Genomic DNA, 20,088 nt, shown 5'->3' on the forward strand with positions numbered 1-20,088 from the left:
GCTGCAAATGAAGTTCTGAAGTCCCGGCCTAAAGTGCTCCATTGTGCCACAAAGGCGGACTTCGTAATGGCCGCCAGCAAGCAGATTTATACGCAGCACTCAATCTCTTGACCAGGTCAAGAGCTGCGCACAAGCATTTGTATCCGAACTCTTGCCAACTGACTGGGCAAGTCGTAAAAACAATTAGAAGCCAAGGCATGAGCATGTGTCAAAGTTGCTGTTTCCATTTCCCTGCTTCATTTCCCATTTCACACTTCCCGACATGATGCGCTGATCCGCTTGCAACCTGCCGCCATTCAACAACTGCCACTTAGACAAAGGACGATGTTGCATTGAAAGAATTATGAGCACTTGCCACAGCCCTCGCGGAGTCTGCGGGCGGCGCGCCAAACAAACAATGCATCAATCAATAAAGATTTCCGCACCTAATAAGCCGCAGCCGAGCGCCGAGCGCCTAGCGTCGAGCGTCGAGCGGTTAGCAGCTGCTCCTTCCTGGGCCATCATTGACGCTGGTAACCAATTAAACGCCAAGAGTCGCCGCCGATGCCTGCGACCAAGGTGTTAATCGAATTACAGCCCTCTGGCGCATTCCCCCTCACCCTCACCCCCATCCTCACACATTCCGCCGCACAGTTAGGAGCAGCTGCCTCAGCCACGTCTCCATTTTCATTGTCAACGTTGCATTTCCATATTTTCAAATTTGAATTTTCTATTTCGAGAGTGTCGGAGCACAAAATGCGGAGGCGGACGCTGCCGTCGACACTTTGTGTGGCCCAGACGCATTCGACTGGTGGCTAGCGGCTGCTCCGCTTCGTAAATGTGCTCGTCAAGAATATTAAGCACATGTGCAGACTGCAAGGAAATGACAATGGAAAAGCTACTCTTAAGGTTTCAGTTGAAATTGGAAATGAGTTCGTGCCGAGACACGATCGAGAGCTTCGAGTTCCAATTTCCACATCTCTTACGAAACAACACGCACGAGTTTCTAATAATATATTATGTGTCTTTGGCCTTGGTAGAAGTGTCTCAGACTCTTTGGGGCAACGAAAAGCCACGGGCTACACTTTACGGGAATCTACATACCAGGTTTGGCGTATTTAGGTCGAATAACCTTCGAGCCTTGCTCGATTAACCATATCACGAAATCGATATTTATCGACATGATACGATAGTTTCTGACTGCATTTAAAATGTTTTGTGGCACTGAGAAATTCACAAAATGAGCGGCAATATATGCCAGCCTCGAGGGCATAGATTTATGCCTCGAATGGATGCCTCGTGCAAAAACACATTTAGTCTGTTAGAGCCCAGCTAAAAGTCTATTCAAACTAAATTTCTGGAATATCAGCTAATTATTTGACATAATAAACCTTTCAATAGCTTGGCAAAGTTAAAAATGTAACAAATTTAATGGCTTTGGGACCAGCGGGTGCATAAGCCCGGCCCCAACTGGAACTCGGAGTTGCCTCCCGGCGATTGAGCTAGTGCCTGCCGCCAACCCAATCTTTGGCTGTCGCCTGGCAAGGACCTGCGACGCTGTCACCACGTGGGCGCTGTCAACACCGCAATTACGAAACAATTTCGACAGCATGTTCCAAAATTGGAGAGCTGAAAGTGGAGCCGCTCCCCTCCGATGGGGCCACACACATATACACGCCGCCAATGATCGTCATCGAGGCGATGGCTGTCAACGAAATATGTAAGAAAAAAAAGAGGAAGAAGAATAAAAGTTGAAATGGTTGGCATAAAATTATGCAGATGCAGATGCAGATGCAGATGGAGACGACTTTACCAAATTCAATGCCAGAGCAGAGCGCGCACCCAGACCCACTCCTGCTCAGACTCTTCTGCTTGCAATACCCTGTACGGTTTGCAAATGGTAAGGAGAGGACTATATGGGTTTTGTGCAAGTGTGCAGATGAGACATGACTGGCTCCATAAGGTATATATATTCCTGTTCAAGACGTAGAGCATAATCTTTTAAGTCCTTCTGTCTACCTTTATGTTTCAACGTATCAATCTTGAGCTGGAGACTTAAAGTCTCCTTAATATCGATAAAAATCGATTTTAAGACTTGGTCTTTTAAGCATAACTCGAGAACCAAAGGAGCTAGATGCACCAAATTTGATAAGTATCTTTCGTATAGTATACACAGATTAGAAATATTTCAATTTTTCGGTAGCTCTCCACGTATTTTGTAGTCGAGACTACAGCGTTCCCATTTGTTGTTGTTGTTGTTGGCACACACATTTGGCAGCCGTTTTCAACACCTTTCGAAAACTCACGCTTCATTTGCATGTAACCATGACACGACAGACACATGGAGCGAAGACCGCACGACCACCGACGCCGACGCTGGCGGCGACGCTAACGGCGACGCTGGCGCTGACGCAGTCACAGATGGCAGAGACTGAAGTCATTGGGACGGAGGCCAGGTCCTCCAGCTGTGCCATGCCTGGCAGCATCCTCGTCGCGGTGACAGCGCAACCGAGTGACAACCGCAAAGTAAGACCGCATATATCAGAAATAATAATAACGCACAGAACCAAAACCCAATTGGAGGTTGCCTTTGGCCTGACAATCGAATCGTTGCAAATATTTGCGGGTGTCGGTGCGGCATCGGGGCGGGGTGGGGCAACTGCCTCTGCCGCTAACGACGCAGATGCATATTTTGTCAACTACATATACATATATATGCTAAAATGCCAAAGGGGTTGCCCCGACAAAGACGGCAGCTGAGTCGTAGGAGGTCGGCCGGGAGGGGCAAGGCTTGTAGGTGGGTGGCGGGCTTTGCCTAAGAACTTTAACGAATGTGTTCGCCTCGCATCGAATGATGATGTCTGTCAGGCCAAAAAGGTGATAAGCAATTCGATTTACCGACCACCCGACCGCCCGACCGACCGCCCGCTGCAAAGTGGAAGCATCAGAGGATGCACTTGCTCTTGGCTTTGGCAATTTACAGGCACACCCTCGGCGGGCAAAACCGGAAGGATACATGCTGGGGCGTTCCGAAATAATTTGTAATTGTTAGACGAGGCATCAGACAGCAATTGCTGATGAGCTCGGCTTTCATGTGTTCGGTTTGGTCTTACAATGGCCGTGACTAATGTGCGTCTGCTCAGGTGGAGCTCGGCGTTCATGTGTGGCCAGGTTTTCGAGCGGTGTCATCTAATCGTCTATTAATTAACATTCTGCTCGATTCAATCATTTGTTTGCGAAATACAAAAGTTTTCTCTACACTCGACACCACAGCCCTTTTGTGCTTTTGGCTCTTTGTATACCCTGTACTCTTTGAAAATGGGTAGCTTGGGCTTGTGCTCCCTGTGCTCCACTTAAATCTTTAGGTAGAGCTCTCTGCTTTGGCAGATAAACACTTTTGGGTGTCATATTTAAGCCCTAAAAATCTTCAAGACTACTATGAGCATTTTATTTTTCTTGTAAGACCTCAACCTGTTCTTTACTCAAATAAAAATACCTCAAATCTTAAAATAGAGCCGTATGCTTTGTTATTTAGATACATTCTTGTACCATATTTAAGGCCTGAAAGTCATAAGATAATCGGGCTGAAGGAACCGAACTTATTTAAGAATGCATGTTCCCTAGGTAAGAAAAAATCTAAGCAAATCTAAGAGAAGCTGGTCGTTGAACACAGGGTATCTGCCAGTCGGCCACTGTCATTGTACATTCCTCGCGTCTTTGTGCAGCGGGTCTCCTTTTTATTTCTTACTAATTGCAATTTAATTTGTTTATTTCGCGCTTTGGCAAAATTCAATTCTCGTTCTTTCTTTTGCTGTTTAGAAAATGGCTTGGGGGTCCCAAATGAATCAGGAGCAGGCAGCGGGACGTGGCAGCGGCTTTGTTTCTTCTTAAATACGTCAAAAGATTTATGCAAATGCATGCAAATGGCTAACAAGTCGGGTGACACACAAGGAGGCGAGCAATTCGTCAGCTGTCAGCTGATTGGCCAGCCAATTAAATTCACTAAAAATCTGCGAGCCTTACTAATGCCGTCCATTGCTCTCGTGCATCAATCCTAAGCTGTCTGGCCATTTGCAGCTGCGAGATGCACGTTTTTTGAAGCTGCTAAAAAAATGGACAAAAACTCTCGACGCGCAAAGCGCAGTGGGACAAACGACTGCAGCAACGATCATCAACAAGTTCATCAACAAGCGGACTGGCAGGAGCAGGAAAAGTAGGAGCAGGAGCTGTGGCATCCATAAACGCTTGTTGATTACCCGCAGCCTTGCCACAGTTTCGCATGCTGCGCGTTTTCAAGATGAAAGAAAAAACCTGCAAGTTATTTGCATTTGCCGCTGGATCTGTTTCACTCCAAGAGTTCGCGAATAGACGAGGCCACGTCCATTTCGTTTTTCTTGCTCCCTTTCGGCTTGTGGCTAAAGCGGCAAGTGTTTCGGCGGCGGAGCCGGGCGCACGGGCAAAATGCCATCGGCCACACTGCAGCCAGCGGCTGACGCGCATTAAATCCACACCTGGCTAGCTGCCTGCCTGGCATCAGCATCAGCATCCAACGTGGCCATCTTTTGGGCCAGCAGCCGAGATGCAGAGGGGGGCCATAAAATGGAATAGAATTGCAGATTCATTTCACTTAGCGGCGAAAGGCAAGTGCGCGAAAGATGATGTCCTGCAGGACAGTTGGCAGCTCTGAAGGTAGCCTTTGTGCGAGTTTTTGCTTTTTCTTAGCTACCTTTTGGGAAACCAACACAAAGGTCGAGGCAAAGCTATCTTGATGATGAGCATATCTCAACGCTTGCCTAATGCAGCATTATATATGTAGTTGGATTACGATATCAGCCGAGATGTTAAGATATTTTCACAAAACTGACGAGCTGCAGGTTTTATTGATTCTAGACATTTTGCCTTAAGTCTTTTAGAGTATTATTCGACAAAGGTAATTGAGGCATCAATTTTGTATTCGTTGTTAAAAATCGATAAGCATTTCAGAGCTGCAAGAATCAGGCCAATAATGGAAGCAAGGACTTGCTGCAAAGGAAGAAGAATTGTGGAATTTTTTCAAGTTCGAAGCTACCTTAGTTAGCAATAATGACAAAATTCGCTATGATCTTTATGTTTTTGAAATCCAGAAGAACTTAATTCGAAGAAAAGCTATTGTACATTGGGCTTGTGTAAATGGCGATTTGACAGTTGTCTATACCCGACAACAATTTATGAGCGCCTCAAACTGACTTTTGAATGTGTTCTCAAGTACAGGGTATCTTCTAATCGAACACTCCCTTTAGTAGGAGCAGCCCAAATCGATACCTTTAACAATTTTATTGCGTTTGTTTTCTTGAGTGTAAAACTAGGCTTAATATTTTTTGCCAAGTACAGAGTATCTTCTAGTCGAGCCCTCCCTCTTGCTCAGCTTTAGCATGAACAGCTAACAGGCTTGCAAATTGTTGAAATAAGCTATTCTCTCGCATTTCGTATAGTACATATTGTTTCTTGGCAAATATGAAATTCGATTTGTGCTAAGATTTCTCTCAACTTGTCTCCCAACAGTCCGCCCCCCTCCAAGAACTTTTTCCCCCCAGCCAACGAGAGGCGAGAGGAGCGCCCACTCATCTGATTGGCCTGCAGCAAACTTCTTTATCGGCTACGGCTTTTCTTTTTCTTTTATTTTTCTGCTGTTTTTTTTTTTTTTTTCTGCTGTTTTTCCTTCACGCTGTCTTGCGGCAAAGTTTGTCGCGTCACTTGGCCCGTCTGTCTTGGCAGCTGGGCTCGTCGCGCCGCGTCCCGCAGCCAGGATCGCAATGCGCATCCTGTGCGACTACATCTTCTGGCTCACAATAAGCCACTTATACAGCTACTAGTTTTTCCATTTTTCCTTCTTTTTTTCGCCTTTTGTTTTTGATTTCGTTATTCGCAAGCGAAATTGAATTAAAATTTACATTTTTAATCATTTGTGTAGCATGCGACGCTGCTTTAATTTGTCGTCCTGCCTCCGCCCGCGACAGCCTGTATCTGGATCTGGTTCTGGATCTGGCGCTGGGTCTGTATCTGGCAGCAGCTTCTATCACTGCGTGTCCTTGTCTCGTTGCAATTCATTTTCCAGTTGTCAGGTTCGCCTTATTCGCAGCGCATTCGCATTTAATTAGTGTGAAAAGCGCAAATAATTTGTCTCCTCTTTATTTGGCGCCTTTCAAGCGACTCGTGTACCCTAATTGGCTTAAAATTAATAACAATCATTAAATGCACTTATGCTGGCATTATCATTATGCCTATGCCCCGATTGTTGCCACTCGCCCTCGAACAACCGAACGCATTTTCTTTGCCGTTTCGCTTGCCATTTTCTTGCATTTTCCTCGATGCCGCATGATGCAATGTCAACGAAATTTACATTATTATCTGTAGCTCTTGGCACCTCTGCAGTTTTTCATTTATACCCACATCAGTCGCATTCTGCAGCTTGACATTACGGTGTGCCAATTGGAATTTCAACGAAAACGCAGCTTCTTAGCTTTAAAGGACCGCAAGGCTCTGTGAACTGAAGTTCTTAGGGGTGAGCGATATATTTCTGATAAATCCATTAAAACTCTCTTTTGGACAGTTACAAAATTGAAGGTTGAACTTTAACAAATAAAAATTTAATTAACTTAAATTTTTCATTTTATTTAATAAAGAGAGAGAGAAAGAGAGAGAGAGAATAAGGGCAGAAACATTTGCTTGGTTTTTATAATAATAAAAAATGTAATTCAATTTAGTTAAAACCTGTCTTAGTATAGGTCTACATATTATCATAATCAAATAGGGAGAGAGAGAGGATAGATTCTTCATGTTTTTTATGATAATGACAACATAATTAAATTCATTTACCTCTTCTGCTGCAAAAATAGAGTTTAAATTAAAAACATTTCCCATTTTTTTTAAATCAAAATGAAAACGTTTTTTTTCAATTCTAATTTGTTTAAAGTGCAATTTGCGTGCACCTTTGGAAAAATTGTTGTGGCATTTAATGTAAACCATTTTGGCATTGAATTGCTCTCAAATCCAAAAATTGGAATGTAATTAATGCCACAAAGAATTACTTCAAAATAGATACTTTTTGCTGTTTACCAATAATTATGCTGAATTTCGAGCTCAATTTGTTGCTGCTTCAGACTTGTGTCATTTGCATTCATTAAATATTTGAATCATATTCCAATTTAGTTTACATAAATATTTCGTTTATTTTCATGACACCCATGAACCACCTCCCACGTCCCCACGTCCCCATGTCCCCACGTCCCCATCTCCCGTCTCCCGTGTCCTGCGCAAAGTGCGCACTCATATGGAATATTTTCGGTGATGATCAATTTGACAAATCCTGTCTAGGGCTTGTGCCATGATGCCAGCCAGTTAAATTTATTGCTGTTGCTGTTGTTGTTGTTGTTTTTATTGTGAAGTTAGTTAATAATATTAAATTTGCCGAGCAGCTGCAGAAACTGAAGTGCTGAGCGTTTCCCCCGATGCTGCATGGGTAATTAATTGGTAGACGTTGGGGGGAGGGGCGGGTGTAGACGTGTGCCCAGGTGCCCAAAGTAGGCCTTATTGCCTGACTGTTGCCAAACAGTCTTGCTGACGAATTGAGCTATTGACGCATTGGCGAGCAAACTAGATACATTGTTGTTGTTGTTGTTGTTGCGTCTCTCGTGAGCGCAAATTAAATGCAAATTCAATTAATTTGAAGCAAACAATTTGCTTAAATTAATTAATTGAATGTGAATCTAAAGTGCTTCCAATTTAACGCTGAAGAGCAGCACAGACGCAAGGCGTGGGGGGAAAGGCTGCTGCTTGAGTGCGCGTGTGTGCGCCTGTGTGTCCTCGTGTGTGCGTGGGCGTGGCATTTATCGAAAATTATTGGCATGAAATGTTTTTGGGCAATACATGAAGCGTGTTAAATGAAAGGGTGTTGCACAGGGGGGGGGGGGGCAGGCTGCTAGGTTCGATGCTCGGCTTACCGCAAACGCTGGCAACTCTGGCGTATGCGTAATTTGCATTTGCGTTGCATTGGATTGCGCTGCATTTCGTTGCGTTGCGCTGCGTTGCGTGCATTAAGTAAACTGTTCACTTGAAAATCAACTCTAAAATAAACAGCAGCCACCAATATGCACACAAATGCAAATACAGTGTGCCCATGTGTGTGTGCGTGTGTGCGAGTGTGTGTGTGTGTGGGCGTGCGGCTGCCGCAGTGCAAATTTTCGGGCCGCTATGAAAATGGCTCTTCAATGGTTAACCAACAATATGGCAACAACTGCTGCAAATTCAATGGCTGACGGCCATTACAGCTTTCCGGCTCAGCTTTCCCCGCCTCCTACCCTTACACGCCACTCCACTTCAACCCACCCTCCCCACCTCTATGAAGCCAGCACAGCTAGTGGCACATTTCTACAACCAATTTTGTTTGCATTTTATATTTGCCAAGTTTTTATCGCTCGTTATTCACGTTCGCTCGCCAGAGAGCAGCAAATTATGCGCCTGATTAATATGCGTTCAATGTAAGGTAGACCCCCCACTCACCCACCACCCACCAATAGCGCCGCCCACTATCAACCTCTCCACCATCAGCACTGGCAAACTGCATTGCTGTTTATTTTAATGGTTTAATGTGTGTGTGTGTTTGCCTGTGGTTGTTGTTTTTTATACCCTAAAAACATTGGAAATGCATTTAGAGGTTATATTGTTTTTGTGTGAAAGGGATCTCCGATCCCATAAAAGATGTTAACGCTTCATCAGGCAGACGAGCTTCGACGATTTAATTGAGTGAGTAGGAATGCGTCGATCTATCTATCTGCAAAAGCAATAGACATAAACATAAAAACAAAAATATTATCGATAAAAATCGATTTTATAATTTGGGTTTTAAACTAAAACTCGAGGATTATGCGAGCTGGATACATCAAACCAGGTATGTAGGTTCTCGTATAGGGTATATGCATTAAAAATAAATCAATTTTTGTATAACAGACCTCTCCTAACTGTGAAACAAAGATAGGGCCTTGTGCTTTGGTAAATACATTGTTCTGCCATAATTAGGTACGGAAAATTTCATAAAGATCGGACTTTAAGCGCCGATTCGGATTTGAGTAAGTAAAGAAGAAAGCTATATGGTGGTAAAGGGTATATGCTAGTCGGGCACGCCTCATCCGATCACGCTACTTGTTTTTAGAGTTGTTGCTGCTTTATTTGTTATTGTAATTGGCGAAGCCAGCGCCCGAAATGGCAAACTGCAAATTTGCGCACGGCAAATGCAACGAATTGTAAATTATTGTAACTTTTATGAATTTACGCAAATTGAAGCAGCCAGAAACAACAAACAATTGCAATGAGCTCTTGGCATACATTGTACACTTATATATATAAATGTACATGCACGATATATACATATGTGCATGTTTCTGGCCTGAAATTGTAAGCGAAACTCAATCAATTTTTTCCTCTGCTCCCTGAGTGCACAGCACATTACAACAGGCACTTGGCAACTTGGCAACTATGAAAATGGGAAAGTTCACAAATCTGTTTGGCTGGCATTTTCACAGTTCGAATGATTAATCATGATGCTTAACACAAATAAAACTAAACTGAGACATGTCACAAAAGTCAGGCCAATATTTTCACTTTCGTTTATGCAAAACCTAAACTAAGTGGAGACAATAGAAATGTGAGCGTGTGTGTGTGTGGCGGGGGGACACTACGACCTGGCTGCGATAATAAATTTTAAATCATTTGTCATTTGACGCATTTGGGTAACGAGCACCTCCAGCAGCAGGAGACACAAAACACGCAGAGCTACAAAGACCACAAGGCACTAAGAGCTCAGAAAAGACAATGGCTTGCCGATAGAAATCATTTGTACGGCTGGGACACAGCCGGAGGGGTACAGCGGGTACAGCGGGTACACCGGTAGATTCCAAGCCCCCAAAGTTTGTTGGATCAGTTTTTGGGGCCGAATCAACTGACAAATGTCTCTGGTTGCGCTGTAATTGCCAGTCAGACCGAGTCCAAGCCCAAGACAGACTTTTCTTGTTTTTCCATCTAAAGATTATCGCTTATTGAATACACACTTTTGGAAATATGTATATGTGTATGTATTATGGATCGTAATTTACGGTTTATGCTCTTTTCCTCTTGAAACTTTTTTTCTCTTCTTAAAAAACAATGTTTTGCTGATAAAATCGCTCAGCTGAGGCGACCCACAAAAAACGAAACCCAACAACAGCTCAAACATTTCTCAAAGCGGAAAACTATTTAGAGAACTTCAGAGTTGATGTTCAGGCGACAACAATAAAGCTGAAGATTGCTTGCACTCTCGTTATTTTTAAATATATACCCTGTTAACCTAGCAAAGCACAGAGTGGCTGCATTTTGCTTGCTACCATGTCAACTATAAGACATAAATAAACTGATTTCTTTACAGGGTATCCATAATTTGAGTATACTCGCCTGCAACGCTCTTACTGATAGCCTTGTTGTTGGCATACATTTCATTATGGCTTCTCGCTATGCGACTATGTGACGATTTATTTAACTACTTAGTGTATAATATTATAATAGCTGATAATAAAGCCTGATAGCAAAAAGTAGCCAGCAGGAGAAGCTCTCATTGGCACTCCGCAGTTTAAATACCCTTTCAGAAATGTGGCTTACACTCTGATTGCACTATGCGCAAAATTTCGCACATTTACATACTTCACATTCAGTTCCTATTCAGTTGGAAAAACTACTGATTGATTTGTGCAAGGATTTGCAAAGGAGCCTCATTCAAGACCTTCTTTTCGGGATATGATCATGTTTAATAACCAAAGACAGTGAGTTTATAACAAAGAGTAGCTTCTATATATACTTTATTCGTCATGTTAAATTGATGCCAAAATTAATAAATAAATAAACTTAAAAAAAAAGTGATTTGATCTGGCCGACGATAGTCTTAAAACTGAATGACTAAGATAGCTGCAGACAGACGGAACTCTCTACAAGTACACGGACACGTCTCCTAATGAGCGACAAAAGTGTAATGCTCTCTGTTAGGGTACAAATTAAAAAATGTGCTCCCTTGTTACTTGTAAATAGTATTCCACTTGCAATGAAGTGAAAATTGACATTTATATAAGACGGCATTGTAAAAGCGCCTAAGAATTCAACTATAAGTATTTTGTTGCATTTTTTACGATGACGATATTGTTATCGCTCTCCTACATAAACTGAACAGTTTTATTGGGGGACAGGAAGTTCACATTTCCATATAAATATCTGTACAGCAGCTAAAAGTTCTTGCGCTTGTACAAGTTTTAAAATATTTGTTTGTCTTGTGTGACTTTTCATATGCTTAAATATATATATGTACATTACATCATTAATGAACAGAAAATCTTACCGTCCCTTCAAGCACATAGAATGGATTTTGGGAAATATTCATGATATGGGACTCACCTGCAAGTAAAAAACAAATTGAAATATATATTAAATTATTATACTATTGAAATTATTAATTAATACAATAAATTATGAATTGTAATACTTTTAGACTCTGATTGCAATATAAATTTGAATAATAATTAAAATTTTTTGAAATTTTTTTCTCTTCTGGTTTATCTTTTAAATTTATTATTTCTTCATATTATACAAATATCTTTGCTGTTATTATTAAAATGAAATCAACTGTGGGCAAATCACACTAGATATCACTATTGATCAGTCATACATTTATCCTTAATCTATATATTGCCTATTGCATAGCCCATTAAATAAAGTTTGCGACATACTAGGTAATCCCCGTGCTTAAATCTATGCCCGATCCTCAAGCTCTGCCTGAGACATGCCAATGTGTTAGCCAATCTCGTGTTGATTGCGCAACTTCTTGTTCGAGCTGACTCCATAAACAGTTTTTAAAACCAAGACTTTTGCCATATACCAATTAATGTCTGGCTTACGCACAAGTCGAGTGAAGGCAATTGGCAACGAATCAACGAATGTTGCCTTGTATGCCACACAGGCGACAAATATGGCCAAAATGCCAACGCCAACAGCTGGCCCTCTGCGAAGCTCAAATGGCTCATTACGAGCACGCTGATGAGACCGAATCTGAGTGGCAGTTGGAGTCGCGTCTGGACTGGCTGACCGGGACTGGCCATATCGCAGCAATGAAATCGCGGTCGGGTCCCCGGACTCGGCTAAACTTTTAAATGCTGCTAATGTGCGCATGAGCAGCCCGCAGAAAAGATCGAGCAGATATGGCAGCAACGTGGACTGGCCCCGATGGCTGGTTGGCTGGCTGGTTGAGTGCCATTTGCCGATTGCTTGTTTTTTGGCGACCAGCTTGGTAAATAATATTTGTAGTTTTGGGCTCTGTACGCTGCAATTAACAGGAGAGCCACAAGCTTCGCACTCGACTTGACCCTTGCGTTGAGCGCAACCCAAGCCGAGCGCTGCCCAGCTGTAGGCTCCAGGCAAGCTAAGCGAGCACCTCCTAATGTTGCTAATTTCCAAACTGAGATGCGAAGCGCGCGATTGTGCTCCAGCGGGGGCACACTTGGACGCCAATGGCAGCTGGTGTGTTGGCGTTCGGAATCGACTCGACAATTGCATTGGAATTGAGATTTGGAATTGTAGCTAGAGTTTTACTCGGCTAGTTGGGTAATTGGTATATCAATTGTTTGCCGCATTGTTTGCTGCCTGCTCGCAAAATTTATGTCCATTTGGAAATTTACCTTATATGTCGTTGGCTGCTTTGCACAAGAAAATTTGCCTTGGCTCAGTTGTAGTTGTTGTGGTTGGCAAGCAAATTCAATTTACAATGCAAATAAATTGTCATACAAACGCCCTCAGACCGAGATCGGCAAACAATGACGATTTATATGGGCAGGAAATGCAGCCAGATCTAGATTCGACGCGGCGGCTGGTTTATTCGACCAGCTATTGTAGGGCATGCATAGGAAAACGTCTCGAATCAAATCGATTTATGCCAAAGACCGTCTGCTCAACAAGATCGGGCCATAAATGACGCCAGCTCGGGATGGCCAAGGGCCATATCAATTTGTGAGCCACATTAAATAGCCCGCCTAAGCACTTGAAGACCGAGACTGAGCTTTAGCTCAATTATGGACCAATAGGAAAATTATTTTAAATAGAATTTATCGCAAGTAGAATGGATTTTAAAACGAAAACCACTTTGGCTTTGCCTTTTACGAGCACACTAAACTCAAGAAATGAACCAAAAATCATAAAAACTATAAACATAGTGGAGTAATCAGCGGGCGTGCGGCGGGAGAGGGGGCGAAATGCAAAGGTTATCTCCAGGCGAGGCGACTTCACAAAACTGTCGCCATTGTTGCTCTCGTCTGCCTCAGCCGCGCCCCATTCGAGGTTATCAATTTGATGGCAGGTCAGTCTCTTTCTCAGTTTCAGCCTCAGTCGCTGCCGCATTCCCCGTTTCAGTGGTTTCCTCTGTGCAATTGGAATACTTATGACTAATCTGGCAAGTTTTCGCTTGACCCCAGCAGACAGAGGCACAACCGCAACCACAGAAACAACAGCAATCGCCTCATGCGATTCGGTTTGTTGTTTTTTTTTTACTAGTGTGTTTACTCATTTTTATTTTCATTTTCGAATTCATTGCACGTTCTACAAATTTGAATATGAATTCAACATCTTTATACCCTTGCATTGGGTATATTCAGTTTTGTACGCAATAGGAAACATGTTTGATCTATATCAAAGACAAATATCGATTTTGGGACTTGCCAGGCAAAGCCTAAAGACTTGATATTCAAGAAAATAATTCTCGCTTATCATACGTAGAAAGAGTTTATCTATTTATTTGGTGGATATCTCCTAACTTCATCATAATATTGATAAATATCTATTTTGAGACTTGGATTTTTAAGCATAACTAGAAAATTTTTAAAATGGATACTCCATACTTGGTACATAGTTTCTCTTAGGGATTACACATTAGAATCTTTCCAAGTGTAGCTTAAGAATCCTTCGCTAAAGAATCTCTGTTAACAATCATTCGCGTTTTAGACATATATCAGACTCTTTTAGGGTATCTCTTAGTCGTGCACTTCCGACTGTTGCACTCTCGTTGTTTTTGCTGTTGCTGCCTCAATCGAACAGCAGCTGTGAGTCGAATGAGTCAGTTGCGAGGCGTTGAAAGATTTAATCGTGCTGCGGCGGCTGTGCCCCTTAAGCCTACTCTGCACAAATGAATGCGCTGCCTCGGCGCTAAGGGGAGGTGAGGTTTTTGTTGTAAGTCCAGTTTTCAGTTTCTGGCATGCCCGGCATGTTTTGTCTCGCATTTGTGTCTATGTGAATACGGCCCCTCCCAGGTGCACACACAACATGCATTTGGCTGCTTTCAAAGCTTTTCGTTTCCCCAATTCTCGCATATCTTTTAATTAAACATTCGTAAACAAAACAAGACTTGTTCCACATAAAACATTTCAGTTCCGTCTATTTATAAACTATTTATGCCCCACAATTGACGTAGGTTCAAATATTTTGTTTATACAAATAAATTGGCAAACAAATTGAGATACTTTCGTGCGGCTATCTTTTGTTTAAGCGAATATGCACTGTGGTTAATTTCCATGGAAATCGTAGAAGAATTCCAAAAATAATTTTTCAGAATCGTCTTAGTCACACTTCCTCAATGCCATGCCTTGCCAGTTCAAAATGTATTTGAAGTGCTTGATGCAGCGACTCGGATGAATTTCAAGTGCATCAACAAACAGTAGTACATGATGATAGCTTGGAGTAGAGATTTGCGATGACCTCATCAGCAGTTCCCTAGCTGCCTGAGCTGATCTGAGCACCCACGCCCCCGGCCCGCTGGCTGTCAAGCACAAATAAAAATGTGAAATATGAAAAACTAAATAATGAAAAGTGTTTTCAGCAGCAGCAGCAGCAGCAGCAGCAAGAGCAGAAGGGAAAAGCAAAATGAAAATATTATGGCTGGCTAAAGAAAATCTACAAGGCGCCAGCTGCAGGGCAGAGCAACCCGACAAGGTGACATTAAACTAGCACACAACCAGCAGAAGACGCAGCCAGCTGCAGCTCCTTTGCGCACAAAGATGGCTTACTCGGCTGCCACATGCTCTCCACTCGACGGCGGGCAGCAAGAACTCCAAAGCCAAGCTGGCAAATGTCAACACAAACAATGCTATTGGGCTGAGCTTGTGGTCGGTGGCTGGAGCTGGCGGAGATGGGCTGAAAGCTGCACTTGGGGGCTTGCCGTCAGCTGGGTGTGCGTCGTGTTAACCCTTTGGTCCGTTCGGCGCTTAGTAAGCCCTACTGATGTGTCTGCTGCTCTGGTGCTCTGGTAGTCTGGCAGCCTGGTGGTGGGCAGTGGCAATTGCAGGTGCACCAGGATGCGAGTGGTTGGTATCAGCAGGCAACAGCCGGCCACCGCGTCCTGGCGCATCCTGTGTTCCTTTGACGCCGCCAAGCATCGCCGCATGGAATTTTGCAATTTCTTTGGGATTTCGAAATTGCTTTTTCTACTTTTGCTCAGCTCGCGAGCGTCGCGCCTTTTCTTTTCGTCTGCCACCCCGCCATCGCTTGAACCAACCGAACGCCATCAAACTTTACCACCATTTTACCAGGTGGTTTTTCCAACTCCCACTTCGCATTCTGCTCATCCTTCTTATCCTTCAATTCGCATTGTTGGCCTGCGTTTCTTTTGAGGCCAGCAACGGTGTCGGCAGGAGGGAGCGCAACAGAGAGAGAGAGAAGAAAAAAAATCGATCAAGAAAAATGACTTTTGTGGGTTTTCGTAATTTTCATTGCACGCGTAATTGAAATTTTCAAATTCCTGCTTGCATTTTTCTTTGCCCATCTCCTGCCGTTTCCCTGAGTCCTTATTCCGCCGCTTATATCCATTTTTATCAGCGCAGCGGCAGGAAAAGCGGAATTTATATGATGATAAAGGAAAATAGTCCGCCCCCTGACAGCTCTGGGTGTTCCTCTATTTGCTCCTGTCCCAAGGACTCGCTGCTGCTCGTGGCTGTGTTTCATTATGCTTTCATTATTTGTCGAAATTGTGTTAATCTTTAAACTTTCGAGTTTCGAAAAATATTGCACAAAAGCGTTCAATGTCGGCGCTGATAAATTGATGGCAACTTAAACGACTGCGTGGCCGGATAAGAAGGTAACTCCGTATTTCTCTACTTCTCTATATTACTGTTTTTCTATATTTCGCTTCTTCATTTTCTATCGATTATTGAATTTGGAAAATGCTTTACGAACGTATTTGGGTGAATGCATCCACTGCATCGCAAGTAGCTCAAATAGGCAACTAGTTATGAAGTATAATGGCAAATGGCTTGGCAAGCAGCTTAAATAAGGCACTTACTCAGACGATGTCCTCAAGGAGTACGTAGTTACAACGCTCTATTGGCCACACAAGCACACCCACACACCCATACACATACACACGGCAACCACTACAACTGGAGCATTGTAAATTCCAACTAATAATTTTGTAACCTTATCTGGCTGTCGCTGTCACAACAGCTCAGGAAAAGAGGCCACAGCCCCGCAAGAGGAGGTAGAAGGAGTAGGAGAAGGTAGGGAGCAAGCCCGAGAAAAGCGCATATCCCACAACGATAATGAAAATGTCACACGAGCCTCGCATTTTCTCATCACCAGCGGACGACGGACGACCAGGCGGGTGAGAAGGCACCGGCACAGGCAGAGGCACAGGCTCTGACACTGGCACAGCTCGAGCCTCGTCCTAGTCCTAGACTGATGTGCGAGTGCAGTCGGCAAAAGGAGCCAAGAACAGGAACAACAAGAACAACAATGCCAGGCAACGACAATGTTGACAACAACATAAAGGTAAATCCTAAATAATGCGCTGCGCTCACTTCACAACACTGCACGACGGAGTCGCCGCCGTGTTGTGGGAATTGACCCGTAAGAGAGAATCCAGCTCAAAAAAGATAACAGAGAGTGGCACAAGAAAAGCCAGCAGGCAATGGAGCCGGCAGAAAAACTTGCGCCCTGCTACTTAAAGAGTTTAATTAAAATTGGATCAAATCAAGGATCAGGTATGGACCAATTCTGCAGAGATCTTTGCAAGCTAAGAGAAGTACATTTCTTCCAGCAAATTCTGAAATTCCGCGATTCCAACAGAAGATTCGAAACAGAAGAACCTTGAGGCAGACATGCCTCGAGCTATAAACCGAACAACCGACGACATTTGTGGTGCTGGCAAGCCAGGAGACGAAATGCGCAACGTTCCGCTTACGGTCATCGTTTGGATGTGGACCCACTCCTCGGCAGGTGCTAAGAAAGCAAAACTCCCGGCGAGCACAGTATGCGGTTAGCTTTAAGTTCCAGCGAGGCAACTACCCGAAGTACAACAAGGCGATTATAGTTTTGCCGCTGCTGCTGTAGACAGACTTAGTGGCTGTCGTAAGTTCTAATTTCTTATTATTAGGCGTGGCCCAGCAGTGCCAGTGGTGCGAGGAGCGTAGGGGGCACCAGAAGAGGGGCTAACCGCACAAGTTTGCTGCTGTGGCATAAAATTATGGCCCCAACTACCGCCGCTGCATATGAAAATGGCGGCTGGCAAATAGTTTGAGCAAACTATTTCTTTGCCGTGCTCTCGAGTCAGTTCTTGCGTTCGGTGTTTTTGTTGTTGTTGTTGTTGTTGTTTTTGTTTTTGTTGGTGGTGCCGCTGCTGCTGTGGTTGACTTTGTTATGGAGCTTCGGTTTTGCTTTTATGTCTTATGGTTTTGTTAGCTGGTCGCCATATTGGTTGCACGCCGGGCAGATTGCAATTGCAGAGCCTACTTTTTAGGGACTGGGCAGAAAGTTTTGCATTTGCAGCTCGGCGTTGGGGATTTAATTAAAGCGGCGATTGGAATCTGCGAAGCAACTGCTTGGCCTGGCCAAATGTCGACTTGGCACCCAACTCAAACTCGAGCTTAACCAGGTTAACAGAGAAGTTTCTACAGGCATACAATGAAAGTCAATTCAGCTGTCAAATTAAACAATTGTACAATGCAGCAAATGAAGCACGAGGCAAGTGGGCAAAAACTAAGCACCAAACAATGACGCATTGCCAGTAAAAAGTGCAAAGTGGAAAGTGGAAAGTGCAAGGCAATAAACCCACACAGCAGCAGAGCAAAAAAAAAATTGAAAAACAGACAAAGGAACGCCAAGAAAATTCACAAAAAAAAGGCGAACTGCTTCAGCTGTAGAGGATATGGATGCGAATCAGAATGAAAATGACGATGACGATGAGGATGAGAATGAAAATGAGGATGGGCTTGCCAATGGGGGTTAGCCCAAGCCCATTATTGTTTCCATTTAACTTACAACATTTTGCACTTTGGCCAGCCATTGAAAATCAGCGTCAGGAAGACATACGAGGGCCAAAATAGATCAAGGAGCGGACGCTGAACAAAAAAATGGCTAAGAAAATTGTGTGTGAAAATGAAACTGATTGAAAATAGACTGACTTGAAAAAGGGCTGCACCTAAACAAATACTTGGAGGTGCTGCGAATTAAATGAAGCTTGTCAATTGCTTGATCGAATGCAGTTCTAGCAAAGTTTTGTGGTTACCGATAGCTATTAGCCGAGCAGAGTTAACTATTCAACACTTAAACTGCTTAATCGAGCAGTTTCCCAACACTACAAGGATTTACTTCTTTCTCTGCGTCATGCCTTGTCCTAAAGCTGGCCCTCCAGTCGCTAGTAGCTGCTGTCACAACTTTACCTCCATGAATATTATTATCACGAACGTCCGCGCCGTCGCCGTCTCCATCACAGTCTGATGTCGCGACGCGTTGCCGGAGGGTTCTGCGTTCCCCTTTCCTAACAAAAAAAGAAAGTTGCACCGCTTTCATGACAATGATGACGGCGTCTGTTTCCGCTTTTGACGCAGTTGCCGCCGCCATTTTAGGCGCTTTCTGTGTAGCCGTAGCTTTGCAGTATTCCCGATTCGTGTTTTTTTCTTCCTCTTTGTGGCCTGCAGCATTTGTCTCGGACTGAGCCTAGGTTTTCGCTCCTTTGCTATATATTCTGTTTTTTGCTGCAACAACAACAACAACAACAGCAGCAGAAGCAGCAGCAGCAACAATTACAACTTTAACGGCTACAAGTTTGCAACAGACAAACGTTGGCAGCGCCGCCGCCGTCGCCGCCGTTGCGCAAACGTTGTGCAAACTTTTCCACTTCATTGCATGATTGCAATTTTTACGCAAAACAATTTTATTTGTTTGATTTTTGTTTTGTTTGCATGCGACTGTTGCACTGTACCACGGCCGATTGTCGCAAAGGTCTGGGGCATGCGACTATCCGATCGAATGGGGTAAACATCAAGATTTGCATTAAATGAAAAGAAAAATTTTAGTTTAATTGAAAAAGGGGCTCTGTAACACAAGCATTGTTATGAAAAGCAAGAGATTGTTCAAGGCATTCCATTTGGTATCTCTCTATACACCAACATACCCTGTACTCTAAGTGTATCCAAACACTTTAGAATATGTAGATTGCAGATTACAAATTTATTTAATAATTTTCTATATGTGTTTTACTAACTATATAATATTACTGGATTTATTTTGAGGAATATGAGCATGAATATTCAATTTGTCACTTGACGAATGAGTAAACCTGCTTTTTGCCCCCGTTGCTGCGGCCTTCATTCATGCATTTAAAGCAAAATTATTTCACTTTTTAAATAAAACAAGCGTACGGATTTTTCTGAGAGACGAGCCCTCGACTAAAGTACTCTTAACTTAATATGAATTTTGTGTGATATCTTACTGCATTCAGATCTGTGTAAGTCAAGCTGTCAGAATATAAATCCCAACTGTGTGCCCGAAATCAACTAATTTCGTGGCTTGATTAATGTTAATCTGTCCGTGGCAACAGATTCATTATTCAAAACTTTTCAAGTTAAATTGGCTACAGTACGGCGTCGCTCAATGCTACACAAGAATAAGATAAGGTCAATTGCAAAAAAGGTTTCAAGAACTAATTTTCCATATGCCAACCGAGCTGCTTTCAACAAAATATCAAAAATAAATCAAAAATATGTTTTTATTTTAAAGTTAAAAATTTGTTTTGTTGAATTTTAC

General features: G+C 43.1%; 2 long non-coding RNA genes across 3 annotated transcripts in view; one reads left to right on the plus strand and one right to left on the minus strand.

The window, feature by feature from the left end:
* Nucleotides 1-11,369: 11,369 nt before the first annotated feature.
* The window catches only part of LOC115770521, a 95,678-nt gene continuing 86,959 nt past the window's right edge, over nucleotides 11,370-20,088 (minus strand). Inside the window, exon 3 of the long non-coding RNA XR_004018862.1 lies at nucleotides 11,370-11,427. This is a non-coding gene — a long non-coding RNA (uncharacterized LOC115770521). The remainder of the gene's footprint in view (nucleotides 11,428-20,088) is intronic.
* Nucleotides 14,972-19,428, plus strand: LOC115770519. 2 transcript variants are annotated; one of them, XR_004018861.1, is made up of 5 exons: nucleotides 14,972-16,144; nucleotides 16,279-16,368; nucleotides 16,510-16,562; nucleotides 16,645-17,045; nucleotides 17,102-19,428. It is a non-coding gene; the product is annotated as an uncharacterized LOC115770519 (long non-coding RNA). The 2 variants fall into 2 exon arrangements; XR_004018860.1 differs by having other exon boundaries at nucleotides 16,510-17,045.

This window comes from Drosophila novamexicana, unplaced genomic scaffold (genome assembly GCF_003285875.2).
Source record: "Drosophila novamexicana strain 15010-1031.04,08,12 unplaced genomic scaffold, DnovRS2.1 tig00004555-arrow-pilon, whole genome shotgun sequence".
Taxonomy (NCBI): Eukaryota; Metazoa; Arthropoda; class Insecta; order Diptera; family Drosophilidae; genus Drosophila; species Drosophila novamexicana.